Source organism: Oncorhynchus mykiss, chromosome 3 (assembly GCF_057628025.1).
Source record: "Oncorhynchus mykiss isolate SJ-2025 chromosome 3, ASM5762802v1, whole genome shotgun sequence".
In the NCBI taxonomy this organism is placed as follows: Eukaryota; Metazoa; Chordata; class Actinopteri; order Salmoniformes; family Salmonidae; genus Oncorhynchus; species Oncorhynchus mykiss.
Window position 1 is genome coordinate 40,663,586 of NC_143024.1, and position 11,622 is coordinate 40,675,207.

Here is an 11,622-nt window from a genome sequence, read left to right on the forward strand (position 1 = left end):
CAGCAATATGAGGTTTATTAATGCTATTGTTTTGCTGCTTGACAATTACAAACCACAACCATCCTGTTTATTTTCTCTTCACCAGCCAACAGAAATGGCTTGTGTGTGAGTGTGCTGAAGTCTTTTTTGAGTGTGTTTAATGCGAGTGTATAGTACACATTATTCTGATAAGCTACATGGTATTGTGTTGAATTTTAATCCTCTGCGTGCAATACTAGAAGGATCACAAACACAATGTACTTTTGCAGTCAATTTCTATTAAAAGTTTTTTGCAGGCTAACTGTAGGCAAAATGCCTGTATTTCAGATGTAAACAAATTCACACTTACACAATAGCTTTTTGTCTTACAGATTTCAATTACCCCATTAAACAACGCAGCACATTTTGATTCAGTCATCAAGTCACAGCAAGTTGCATTCAAAATGAAATGGGAACACAATTGGTCTACCTAGTCCAACATCCTCATTCATAACAGATCTTCTATTTTTTTCATACCAACTGAAAGCACTTTGGAAAATGTTCTGCAGTGTCATGATCTTTTTGCCTTACACTCTTCCTCTCTCAAATAGGCATCTGTATTTTGTTAATACCCTGTAGTTCAGTTAGGAAAATGTGACCTATCAAATGCTGAAGAAGTCTTCAGGGGGTGCACCTCGGTTGCCTCAGGCAAGAAAGAGATAGGGAGAGCAATGTCTCACTTCATTTTCCACTTAGTGCCATGGAGAGGCCTGGGGCAACTACTGTAAACAACTCCAGTCAGCTGAAACTAATGTCTCCTTGGTTACAGTTGCAGGTCGAGCGCCACTCCAGCAACGTAAACTACAGGACCACACAGTAGTGTCCATTGATCTATTCAGTTATCTTTATAGAGTGTGAATTGAAGAGGTGTCCCTTTTACAACATTTTATAAGACCTAACATTAGGATGGGAAATAGACCTTGGATTATCAGAGGAAAAGCAGCATTTTACTGCAATATTATATCACTGTGAACTGAGGTTTATAATAGTTGAAGGAAGATTCATCTTTCATCAAATTTTTTAGGATGATTTTTCTTCCTCCAATTTCTTATCATGTCGAGACCCAGAAATGTGACCTCCTCCCTCCTCATTGAGGTTGTGGTCTCTGGCTTTGGCCTCTTTCATCCACCATTTTTCTGCTCTCCAATTGGACTAATTTAGCACTGATCAGATTCAGAATGATTTGGTTTGGTTAGAATAGGCTCAGAGCCCTACACATCTGGGGTCTACACAACAACGAACCATCAATCAGGCAAAGCGTCAGTACAGGACTAAGATCGAATGGTACTACCATAGCTCTGACGCTCGTCAGATGTGGCAGGGCTTGCAAACTATTACAGACTACAAAGGGAAGATTTGGCATAGGTCCTCAGATCCTCAAAAGGTTTTACAGCTGCACCATCAAGAGCATCCTGACGGGTTGCATCACTGCCTGGTATGGCAACTGCTCGGCCTCCGACCTCAAGGCACTACAGAGGGTAGTGCGTACGGCCCAGTGCATCACCGGTGCCAAGCTTCCTGCCATCCAGGACCTCTATACCAGGTGGTGTCAGGAAGGCCCTAAAAATTGTCAAAGACTCCAGCCACCCTATTCATGGACTGTTCTCTCTGCTACCACACAGCAAGTGGTACTGGAGTGCCAAGTCTAGGTCCAAGAGGCTTCTAAACAGCTTCTACCCCCAAGCCATACTAGTCTTCAACAGATAATCAAATGGCTACCCAGACTATTTGCATTACCCCCCCCCCCCTCCTTCTATGCTGCTGCTATTCTCTGTTATTATCTGACTATTATCTGCATAGTCATTTTAATACCTCTACCTACATGTACATATTACCTCAATTACCTCGACACTGGTGCCCCCACACATTGTGTCACGATCGCTGTTGGAAGGATGATCGGACCAAGATGCATCGTGGGGTAGGTTAACAATTTTTTATTTATGATAACCGGCACAAAACAAGAAAGAGTAACAAACGAAACGTACAGCTTTGTAGGGCTAAAAAGCAACCATACAAAATCAAGATCCCACAAACAACAGGTGGGAAAAGGCTGCCTAAATATGATCCCCAATCAGAGACAACGATAGACAGCTGCCTCTGATTGGGAACAATACCAGGCCAACATAGAAAATAAAAAACTAGACTACCCACCATAGTCACACCCTGACCTAACCAAAACTAGAGAAATAAAAGGTTCTCTAAGGTCAGGGTGTGACAGTACCCCCCCCAAATCTGTGGACTCCGGCCGCAAAACCTGACTCAATGGGGGAGGGTCCGGGTGGGCATCTAGCCTCGGTGGCGGCTCCGGTGCGGGACGTAGACAGCGCTCCGCTCGCGGATCTATCAGCTTCGGTAGTGCCTCTGGTGCGGGGATCGTAGCCGGAGGAACCGGACCCTGTATTGTCGCCGGGGATTCCGGACCGTGGATCGTCGCCGTAGGAACTGGACCGTAGATCGTTGACGGGGACACCGGACCGTAGATCGTCACCGGGGACTCCGGACCGTAGATTGTCGCCGGGCCATGGATCATCACTGGAGGCTTCGGGCCATGGATCATCACTGGAGGCTTCGGGCCATGTATCATCACTGGAGGCTTCGGGCCATGGATCATCACTGGAGGTTTCGGGACATAGATCATCACTGGAGGCTCGGGCCGCAGACTGTCGCTGGAGGCTCTGGACTGCAGACCTTTGCTGGAGGCCTGGTGCGTGGAGCTGGCACAGGACGTATCGGGCTGGGGAGACGCACAGGAGGCCTGAAGCGTGGAGCCGGCAAAGGACGTACCGGGCTGGGGAGACACACAGGAGGCCTGGAGCGTGTAGCTGGCACAACGTGTCCTGGACAGATGACAACCTTCGCATGGCAAGTGCGGGGAGCTGGCACAGGACGTACCGGGCTGTGGAGGCGCACTGGAGACATGGTGCTTAGAACCGGCACACATTGTACCGGAACGATAACACGCTCCTCAAAGCGAGTGCGGAGAGCTGGCACAGGACGTGCAGGGCTGGGGAGGCGTACTGGAGACCTGGTGCATGGAGCCGGTACAGTCTTCACCAGACGGCTAGCACGCTCCTCAGGACGAGTACGGAGAGCTGACTCAGGTGGCATTAAACTGAGGACACGCTCCTTAGGGCGAATGTTGTGCCTATCTGGTTGGAGCACTGGTTGGTCGGGCCAATTGAGGTAGTATGTACATATGTACATGAATGTATAGTTAAAGTTACTATGAATATATGATAAACAGAGAGTAGCAGCAGTGTAAAAGAGGGGTTTGGGGGGGCACACAATGCAAATAGTCCGGGAAGCCATTTAATTTACCTGTAGACCAGGAGTCTTATGGCTTGTGGGTAAAAACTGTTGAGAAGCCTTTTTGTCCTAGACGTGGCACTCCAGTACCGCTTGCCATGCGGTAGTAGAGAGAAAAGTCTATGACTGGGGTGGCTGGGGTCTTTGACAATTTTTAGGGCCTTCCTCTGACACCGTCTGGTATAGAGGTCCTGGGTGGTAGTCAGCTTAGCCCCAGTCATGTAATAGGCCGTACGCACTACCCTCTGTAGTGCCTTGCTGTCGGAGGTCGAGCAATTGCCGCTCCAGGCAGTGATGCAACCAGTCAGGATGCTCTAGATGTTGGAACTGTAGAACCTTTTGAGGATCTCAGGACCCATGCCAAATCCTTTTAGTTTCCTGAGGAGGAATAGGCTTTGTCGTGCCATCTTCACGACTGTCTTAGTGTGTTTGGACCGTTCTAGTATGTTGGTGATGTGGACACCAAGGAAATTTAAGCTCTCAACCTGCACCACTACAGCCCCGTCGATGAGAATGGGGGCGTGCACGGTTCTCCTTTTCCTGTAATCCACATTCATCTCCTTAGTCTTGGTTACATTGAGGGACAGGTTGTTATTCTGCCGCCACCTGGCCAGGTCTCTGACCTCCTTCCTATAGGCTGTCTCGTCGCTGTCGGTGATCAGGCCTACCACTGTTGTGTCGTCTGCAAACTTAATGATGGTGTTGGAGTCATGCCTGGCCATGCAGTCATGGGTGAACAGGGAGTACAGGAGGGGACTGAGCACGTACCCCTGGGGGGCTCCAGTGTTGAGGATCAGCGTGGCCCTGGAAGTCCAGGATCCAGTTGCAGAGGGAGGTGTTTTACCCCAGGATCCAAGGCTTAGTGATGAGCTTTGTGGGTACTATGGTGTTGAACGCTGAGCTGTACTCAATGAATAGCATTCTCACATAAGTGTTCCTTTTGTCCAGGTGGGAAAGGGCAGTGTGGAGTGCAATAGAGATTGCATCATCTGTGGATCTGTTTGGGCAGTATGCAAATTGGAGTGGGTCTTGGGTTTCTGGGATAATGGTGTTGATGTGAGCCATTATCCGGCCTTTTAAAGCACTTCATGGCTACAGACGCTACAGGTTGCCTTTGTGTTATTGGGTACAGGGACTATGGTGGTCTGCTTGAAACATGTTGGTATTACAGACTCAATCAGCATTTCACGTAAGGTCTACTACACCTGTTGTATTTGGCGCATGTGACAAATAACATTTGATTTGATTTGATTTATCAGCCACTGTGAGGCCCAAGAGAGCCATTGGGTGCCTTAACGGAGAAAACCATAGATATACAAATGTTGTTTATCCATCATTGGAGGAAACATGGCATGACTTCAATGTTGAACTTGAAACATTCCAAAATCCATTGTGTTCTTCCCACAAGTTTGACCACCGGCTAAAGCCTAAATGGATCCACACCAGCAGATACTGCAATGGTCTGGCCATCCTCCAGATGCTATTTCCAGTGCCGTGACTGACGCCAATGTTTAATTTCTGTGCATGCCCACCTCTAAATCCCATCCCATGACCTGCAAGAATGGGACCGGGAGTGTGGCATAATCGGAACCAAACATCTTTTACATTTTGTTGTTTCTCTGTCTCTCTTTCTCTCTTTGAAAATGAGATTCAGCCCTGGAGCATTCTAGAAGGGACTCACATTGTGGTTTCCGAAGAGCATTCCTCTCTGACCCTATGTCTCCTGGAGGGAGTGGCCATTTTGTTTTCCTCCAAAAGCCACACACTTTCGAGAGAGGAAAACCACTGAAGCAAGGTTTTGGATATCATAAAAGCTATTTCTCAATGCGGTAGGCATATATCAACCAGTGTATGTTTAATGCCAACGATTGTTAAACACAGCTGAATCTGATTTTTTGTTTTTGGAATATTTATTTCTCTGTGTTTTGGTTGTTTGTTTGTGAGCTTTGCTATTTTATTTGATCCTTTATTCTGTTTGTTTCCTGTTGTTAAGTGGTTAAGCGGTGTGATAGAACCCTGTGGACAGCTGTATCGTCTTCATGAGACAAAGTTTCTTTACGGCTCTCTCCCCAGTTAACAACAAATGTTCCCACAACTTTAGAGAACGTTCCCTTAAGATTCTCATTAGGTCATTAACTAGGTCATTGGCAAGATTAGAAATACTCACGCACACAGTGATTTCAACTTACTTTACATATTTGACACACCTTGACTACATTGTGCATGTTCATTTATTCAGTAATTATTATTCAACATGTCTCCCCCTGGGATTTGAACTACTTCTTAGTTCACGGTACTCCAATCTTCCTGCTACGTGACCATGACCATGTCCATGTCAGGCATTAGTCAATCTGACCATTCTCTCATCATTGATTTGATTGACTTATATCAGCAATGTAAGGGCTATCTGTATAGTTGTCTAATGTTGGAAGTGACTCTTATCTACACTCTATGCAAGAGGTTTAATTGTCTTCTCAGGAATTCTCTCTGTGCTATCTCTGTTGTGATAACATCCCATAGGTCTGATGTCTGATTGGAAGTTAACACTAATGCAACAGCTCAGATCTAGAATATAAACCTGGTCAAATGGATATAAAAGGGTTGATTGTCTCTCACTCTCTAATTGTTCCTGACCTGCTGTGGTCACTCTCTCTCTTTCGCTTTCTTTCTCTCTCTCCCCCAAACGCTTTGGGCGCCATGGGTCATTTTTCTCTCTTTCCATCTCTGATCATGCATAAAATAATGCCTTGTAATGCGTGTTAATGCTTTGTAACCTAAGCTTTATGTATTGTATGTGAATACATACCTTTTATAATATTAATTAAATACACCTGCATTTAGAATTCCATTCTCAGACATTTCTTGACCTTCCAATTCCTGTAATTCAACCATTGTCTCTTGCATATTGCTAAATCATCTTGATGGAGTCAGCTAAAGATGCTGGTGGCCTCGATGTGGTGGCCTGGGTTCAGTACCTGCGAGGGGAGTCACCCTACTCACATTCATAGCAATATACACTGAGTGTACAAAACATTAGGAACACTTTCATAATATTGAGTTTGCCCTCAGAACAGCCTCAACTTGTCGGGGAATGAACTGTGCAAGGTGTCGAAAGCCTACCACGGGGATGCTGGCCCATGTTGACTTCAATACTTCCCACAGTTGTATCAAGTTGGCTGGATGTCCTTTAGGGTGGTGGACCATTCTTGATATGGGAAACTGTTAAGCGTGAAAACCCAGCAACGTTGCTCTTTTTGACACATTCAAACTGGTGCGCCTGGCACCTACTACCATACCCCGTTCAAAGGCACTTAAATATTTTGTCTTGCCCATTCACTATTGTACACATTCACATTCAGTTGCCCATTCACTTGCCCATTCACTTGCCCAACTATTAGGAACACCTTCCTAATACCAAGTTGCACACCCCCCCCCTTTAGCCCTCAGAACAACCTTAATTCATCGGGGCATGGACTCGACAAGTTGTTGAAAGTTGGGTGGTGGACTGTTCTTGATACACAGGGGGCACCGATGAGCATGAAAAACCCAGTCTCAATTGTCTCAAGGCTTAAAATTCTTTAACCTGTCTCATCCACTTCAACTACACTGATTGAAGTGGATGTAACAAGTAACATCAATAAGGGATCGTACCTTTCACAGGTGTTCCTAGTGCTTTGAACACTCAGAGTATGTGAATTATTGCCGTTTTTAATTACACTTGGAAATATTATTGATGTTTCTGTTTATTTTCACAAATGTGTATAGATTTCTACTCTTTCATGGATTTGGCAACTAGCTTTTGGCAACTAGCTTTGTGCCTTTGTGCACAACCTCCAGATGCCTTTTCATGTTTGATGTGGTGTTTCTGGACAAACAGATCAATGCTGCCTTTCCAGAGTTGGCATTTGACTAAAACGTTCTCTTTCTACTCGATTAACTCGAAATAATGGGACTATTTCCACAAGGAAAAGGTTAATCAGCCATATTTCTTACATTTTCGGATTTATGATGGGAAATTAGGAAGCCTACAGCATGAAATCTGTTAGCACAAGACAAGGGTGGCAGGTAGTCTAGAGGTTAAGAGCGTTGTGCTAGTAACTGAAAGGTTGCTAGTTCAAGTCCACTAGGTGACAACATCTGTCAATGTTCCCTTGAGCAAGGCACTTAACCCTAGGTACTCTGGTAAGACTGCCTGCTAAATAACAAAAATGTCAACATGGCATAAAAAAATTATGTAACACACAGGTAGATGATTTTGTTACAACAATTTATTACTGTAAGTAATTTGTCCGCACAGAATCTGGTTTGAGGAAAATGGCACAGAATCTGGTTTGAGGAAAATGACACAGAGCCACTGATGTGGGCCCCCTCCGCTTATGAGGACAGCGTGCTCCCGATCTCCATGGCCGGTGTGAATAAGACATTTAAGCTCGATAAACCTTGCAAGGCTGCCGGCCCCGAATTAAAGCAAGGTAACTGAACTAAATTACTAATCATAAAGTGCTTTGAGAGGCTATACCAATTCCCAGCTATACCATACCAACTCCATACCCTAGACCAGCTATCCCCAAACAGGGGTACGCGCAATACTGTCGGAGGTACGCCAAATAAAAATGTGATTCACATTTTCAAACAGTCCATTTCAATTTTACAATGGCGCTATACATTTGGGTGATGTTTTTTTCCTCACCTGTGTAGCCTCGTTTCATTGCCAAAAATAAAATTTTACCATCTAGTGTTCAGTGAAATAACAACATCCAACATTAACATCCAATCACATTAACCGTTACTCTCTTGCGGGAAACCTTCACTCTTGTGCAGACATTTATAAATAAAACATGCCAATTAGAAAAATGTGTTTTTGGAGCGAGAATTAAGATGTCTTCGAGTAGTAAGGCATGTATAAAAGCAACAGATACCATTAATGAGAAGGGGCTAGAAGAGTCTTATATGGTGAGCTTAATTCTTCCTGCTGCCGCGTATATAGCTGGAACAATGCTGGGGGGAAAGGCCCAAAAAACTATACAGACAATGCCTTCATCAAACAACACTGTTTCACGACGCATCAGTAACATGGCAGGAGATGTTTTGAAACAATTACTGATTCGCATACAAGGAAGTGAATTCTATGCGTTACAGCTGGATGAATCAACAGACGTGGCGGGCCTGGCACAGCTCCTGGTTTATGTCCGTTACGTTTACGGGGGGTCAATTAAGGAAGACATCCTCTTCTGCAAACCATTGGAAACCAGGACAACAGGAGAGGATATTTTTTAAGTACTTGACAGCTTTGTAACATCAAAGCTATCTGTACTGATGGTGCAATGATGGTGCAAAAGCCATGGCAGGGAGACATAGTGGAGTGGTATCGCGCGTGTAAGCAGTTGCTCCCGGTAAACTGCAGCATCCATCGAGTGGCTCTTGCTGCCAAGGGAATGCCTGATAGCTTGAAAGGCGGTTTGGACACTACAGTGAAAATGGTTAACTTTGTGAAAGCAAGGCCGCTGAACTCACGTGTATTTTCTGCATTACTGTATGCAATGATATTGGCAGCAACCATTTAACGCTTTTACAAAATACAGAAGTGCGCTGCTTGTCAAGGGGCAAAGTATTGACAAGTTTTTTGAAATTGAGAGACGAGCTTAAAGTTTTCTTTGCTGACCATAATTTTCACTTGTCTGACCGCTTGTATGATGACACGTTTCTCACACGACTGGCCTAACCGGGTGATGTGTTTTCTCGCCTGAATGATCTGAATCTAGGATTACAGGGACTCTGCAACTATATTCAATGTGCGGGACAAAATTGAGGCTATGATTAAGAAGTTGGAGCTCTTCTCTCTCTGCATTAACACGGACAACACACAGGTCTTTCCATCATTGTATGATTTTTTTGTGTGCAATTGAACTCAAGCTTACGGACAATGTCAAATGGGATATAGAGAAGCACCTGAGTGAGCTGGGTGCGCAATTACGCAGGTACTTTCCCGAAACGTATGACACAAACAACTGGATGTGTTATCCCTTTCATGCCCTGCCTCCAGTCCACTTACTGATATCTGAACAAGAGAGCCTCATCGAAATTGCAAGAAGCGGTTCTGTGAAATTTGTATTTAATCAGAAGCCACTGCCAGATTTCTGGATTGGGCTGCGCTCAGAGTATCCTGCCTTGGAAAATCGAGCTGTTAAGACACTGATGCCCTTTGCAGCTAGGTATCTATGTGAGAGTGGATTCTCGGCCCTCACTAGCATGAAAACTAAATACAGGCACAGACTGTGTGTGGAAAATGATTTAAGACTGAGACTCTCTCCAATACAACCCAACATTACAGAGTTATGTGCATCCTTTCAAACACACCCTCCTCGTTAGCCTGTGGTGAGTTATTCACATTTCTTGATGAACAAATAAGGTTTTATATGTAAGATGGCTAAATAAAGAGCAAAATTATTATTCTATTATTATTTGTGCCCTGGTCCTATAAGAGCTCTTTGTCACTTCCCATGCGGCAGGTTGTGACAAAAAACTCACTCTCATTCTTATGTTTAATAAATGTATTGTAAAAAAACAAACATTTGAGAGTGTGCTGACCCAAGTGCTAGAGGGGGTACGCAGCTGGAGGTTGAATGTTTGAAAGAGTACGGGACAATAAAACGTTTGGGAACCACTGCCCTAGACCCACTACAATTTGCATATAACCCCAACAGATCCACAGACGACGCAATCGCCATTGCACTGCACACTGCCCTATCCCACCTGGACAAGAGGAATACCTATGTAAGAATGCTGTTCATCGTCTACAGCTCAGCCTTCAACACCATAGTGCCCTCCAAGCTCATCCCTAAGCTCAGGGCTCAGGGTCTGAACCCCTCCCTGTGCAACTGGGTCCTGGTATTCCTGACAGGCTGACCACAGGTGTTGAAGGTAGGCACCAACACCTCTGCCACTCTGATCCTCAACACGGGGGTGCTTGCTCAGCACCCTCCTGTACTCCCTGTTCAACCATGACTGTGTGGCCACGCACATCTCCAACAGACAGCCCACAGGGAGGACGTGAGTGCCTTGGCAGAGTGGTGCCAGGAAAATAACCTCTCCCTCAACGTCAACAAAATGAATAAGCTCAGCCTCAGGAAGCTGAAGAAATTTGTCTTGGACCCTAAGACCCTCACGAACTACAGATGCACCATTGAGAGCATCCTGTTGTGCTGTATCACCGCCTGGTACGTCAATTGCACCATCCGCAAACCGAAAGACTGATAAACAGCTTCTATTCCCAGGGATTCAGACTGTTAAACAGCCACCACCAGATGACCTCTGCCCAGTACCCTGCCATCTGCCAAGTTTAGTTTAGGTTAGTTTATTAGTACACATAAAACGTACAAATACATGACAAAGTACAGAACAGTAATAGACAAGAACAACATAAGATATTACAAATAGTTATTTATATACAGTATATGTATATATATATAGGAAAGATACAACAAAACTATTTACAGACAATTCATTTATACTTATAAATATTCTTAAATACAGTACATGGTAGCAACACAACATGGTAACAGCACAAAACATGGTACAAACATTTTTGGGCACAGTCAACAGCACAAAGTTCAAGAAGGTGGAGACAACAATACATCACACAAAACAGCCACAACTTTCAGTAAGAGTGTCCATGATTGAGTCTTTGAATGAAGAGATTGAGATAAAACTGTCCAGTTTGAGTGTTTGTTGCAGCTCGTTCCAGTCGCTAGCTGCAGCGGACTGAAAAGGGGAGCGACCCAGGAATGTGTGTGCTTTGGGGACCTTTAACAGAATGTGACTGGCAGAACAGGTGTTGTATGTGGAGGATGAGTGCTGCAGTAGATATCTCAGATAGGAGGGAGTGAGGCCTAAGAGAGTTTTATAAATAAGCATCAACCAGTGGTTCTTGCGACGGGTATACAGAGATGACCAGTTTACAGAGGAGTATAGAGTGCAGTGATGTGTCCTTAGGGACTGATGCCCTACGTAATGTACATAGTTATTGGCCGCTGGTTACTTTAATAATGTTTACATACTATTTATACCCTGAGTGTACAAAAGATTATGAATGCCTGCTTTTTCCATGACATAGACTGACCAGGTGAATGCTATGTCACTTGTTAAGTCTGCTTCAGTCAGTGTAGATGAAGGGGAGGAGACAGGTTAAAGAAAGATTTTTAAGCCTTGAAACAATTGAGACAAGGATTGTGTATGTGTAACATTCAGAAGGTGAATGGTCAAGACAAAATATTTAAGTGTCCTTAAACCGGGTATGGT